At 31.2% G+C, this 3337-nt stretch overlaps 2 long non-coding RNA genes across 2 annotated transcripts; both read left to right on the forward strand.

The window, feature by feature from the left end:
* Positions 1–295: 295 nt before the first annotated feature.
* On the forward strand, positions 296–2352 carry LOC105271438 (uncharacterized). Its single transcript, XR_892648.1, has 3 exons — positions 296–557; positions 741–915; positions 2160–2352. It is a non-coding gene; the product is annotated as an uncharacterized lncRNA (long non-coding RNA).
* A 99-nt stretch (positions 2353–2451) lies between these two features.
* Positions 2452–3090, forward strand: LOC105271439 (uncharacterized). Its single transcript, XR_892649.1, has 3 exons — positions 2452–2639; positions 2728–2918; positions 2991–3090. It is a non-coding gene; the product is annotated as an uncharacterized lncRNA (long non-coding RNA).
* Positions 3091–3337: the final 247 nt, after the last annotated feature.

The raw sequence follows: 3337 nt of genomic DNA on the forward strand, positions 1-3337 counted from the left end.
ATAGAAAAACATTATATTATTATTATGAAATAATATTATTCTAAATAACTTAATTATGGTTACTAAATGATTTTTTTCCACATTAAAATCAGATCGATAAGACATTTTCTCATAAAAATTCTTCTCTCTTCGATTTAGTGGTAAATTCATAACAAACTGGTCTTCACAGTATAATTGACTCCATTTACATTATTCCTGCTTTCTATATGCCCCATTTTCGATTCATAACGAAAAACAAAAAAATTCCTCGATTCTCATTTGTGATATCTGGCATATATCAACATATAGACGAGAACTGACAGATCCTACTTTTTCTTCATCATTTTATTTTATTGATAACATATATTATCCCGTCGGAGTATCACCATTTCAATTATGTCGGAATTTTCAACTGCTTGATCATCTCAAGCATCCTACAATCAAGCTGTTACTGTCAATTCATCAGAGCTTTCTCAGATCGAACCTGATATCCCTGATCCCAACCTCTTTACTGACTATGATTTGCTGACTTCATCTGAGTATTTACAGGAAATTTACCCATTCACAACCAAACTTGTGTAAGTAGTATTCGAGCTTACAATAGAATAAAATCATTTCTAGCCTCAAAATATTTCAAGAAGTATTTTAGAACAATTTTTCGTCGAAACTCATATTTACGTATATTTCTTTTTATATCTTCTCTTAACTGTGAAAATTTAATTGTCATTTTCCTTTTGTTTATTATTTTTCCAATTTTCTAGTGAGATCGTTGTTATCGTCCATCTCGTCAAAGGTGTGGAGACAGTCAAATGTAAAAATGGAACTGTGAATACCGTATGCACTTTTTATGTTCACAATAACGATGGGAAAAGTGTCCAATGTGTAATGTGGGGTGATACGATTGAGAAGTTTATCGATAAACTTGTAGTACAACACGTGAGTCAAGTTTCCTATCACTATATCATTTATTTCTTTCTCGTTTTCTTCCCTTATTTATTTTTCGGCTTTTCGACGTTAATCATTGTCATTGGGATAGTTCCACATCAACTTGGTAATCGGAAAGAGTCGATATCTCCGATTTGATTCGTGATTTCTCATCACATCTTTCACGATTTAACAAAGCCTCCGTAAAAATTTCAGGTGAAAAAAAAATTTCGATTCAGTTATGATTTCTTAGACATTTTGTATTGTTCTCATAGTTTTTTGTTTCCTCATTTCATTAAAATAGGTTTTGGCTTTGAAGGTATGGGAATTTCGTTATTGATAATCGATAATATTATGAAAAATCTTTAGAATGAGCACAAAAATAGTGTTTTGCTGCAAGTGTTTTGAAAGCGTAATCATGGAAACAATTTTTTTTTCGAAAAACACGAATTTCTCAAAAAGTTCATTTTCAAAAATCTGAAAATTCACGAGCGAATTTGTATCATAAAGATCTATATTTTTAAGAAGTTTCTTTCATTTTTTGCGATATTTTTTTTTATATGGAAATTGAGGTTCTAAAAATTTTTCACACACTATTTAAACATTTATGAACTAATTGGAGCACAGGACCGAATTTCTTGCCTTCTTTTGAACTCTCCCATTTCTCGAACTTTTCTTAGAACACAATGAAACTTCCAGAAAAGGTTCAATGAAAAATTCTCCTATTTGGCTTCAATTTACTGACGCTCAACAAACATTATTGTTCTAGTTTCATAATCAAACTTGTCTATCGAAGTATCTCTTGAACTACATATTTTCAGAGAAGTTCTATTGATTTCCCCTGAGAATTTTTTTCTATAAGGGAGAACGAAGAACGAATAAATTTTATCATGAAAATTTCACTACAGCCATCAGAAGCTACGGTTTTTGTTTTCTTTTCATTGTTGGTTTTCCTTTCACGATCATAATGAGAACTAGTCGATTAATGAATGTGAAGATTTGATGTTATCCGAAAATGTCTCTATTCATATGTGCATTTCTTTTTCTAATAATGCTAATAACTACTCCAATAATTACTCCAATTCATCATTGGTCTCGAACTTTGTGCAAAATGTCAGTTCGATCGATTGATTATTTCCTGAATATAGTTCTTTTTCGAAAAGTCGTTTTTCTTCGATATCTCAAAAACTTACATATAGTATACATTTTTTCTGCTGATTTATTCAGCTGTTAATATGTTTTTCATCCTTCTCTAGGTAATTCATATCGAAGGAAGTTTCCCAAAATCAGTCTCTGATCAATTTAATTCTGGAACCACTCCTTATGAATTGGTTTTACAGTCCAATACCATCGTGACTGATTTGGGTAAGATCAAACTTCCTTCAGTTGCTGAATTGAATGATTCTGTTCCGGTCGTTCCTTTGATCAATGTGGCGGAACATAAGAAAATTATTGGCAAGTTTCATTGCATGTTTTATGTTCACATTTTTTTTTCTTCATTCCTTCATTTCAATTCAAATTTTATTGTCTATCTTTTTCAGCTGTTCAAGGATTCGTGAAAACTCCTTGGGCTGTGATTAAAAAACAGAATAACAGCATTGACAATACTTGTTTCGGTTCAATCGCTGCTGATAAGTATTTCCTGGATGTCAAAATTTCTGATTATGCTCCTGACTTTATTTGTGAATTCACAAAGGGACAACATGTTCAGTGCTTGGGCTCTGTTATCAGAAATGGTCATTTATATTCCTTGCAATTCTATTTTTTTCTACTTTTATTTACATCTGTGATTGAATTATTATTTTTTTCAATACTTTTTTTCAGGAAACTGCTACTTTTTCTGCGTTCAGGCCCCTTCTTGCATAACTCTAGTTGATTCGCAAGTAACTACTCTCAAATATCTTCTTCTATGCAAGCCATTGATGACATTGCAGGAAGAGAGTAATACTGCTAGTGCCAATTCATCGAAAAAACTGAAGATAGCACAAAAGCATTAATGAACATTAAAAAAAAAAGTATTTCTCCCCTTCTATTTTTTTTTCTTCTTTTTTTTAATGTTGTTGATTATTTTCTTTTTTTGTTTTTAGGATTGAAATACCTCTCTCATCTCCCCTGGTTTAACTGATTGAGTCTACGATTGTTTCAACTGAATAATTAATTATTTATTAACTGCCAAAAACTCTAAAATGACGGAAAAAATCTTTTTTTGACCTTTTCATTCCTTTTTTTTATTCATCACACATAAAAACGAGTAAAAATCAATTTAAAAAAACAATTCGTCCGTTCATTTTTTTCACTCCAACTATCAATCACTTTTCAACTGAAAATCTATGCAATTCCATAAGAATTAATTAGTATCATGTTCAGAGACATTTTTTTTTCAACGTGTAACACAAATTTTGTGACGAGGCAGAATTTTGCACCCCCCCCCCCC

The sequence above is a fragment of the Fopius arisanus genome, unplaced genomic scaffold, assembly GCF_000806365.1.
Source record: "Fopius arisanus strain USDA-PBARC FA_bdor unplaced genomic scaffold, ASM80636v1 scaffold00110, whole genome shotgun sequence".
Lineage (NCBI taxonomy): Eukaryota > Metazoa > Arthropoda > Insecta > Hymenoptera > Braconidae > Fopius > Fopius arisanus.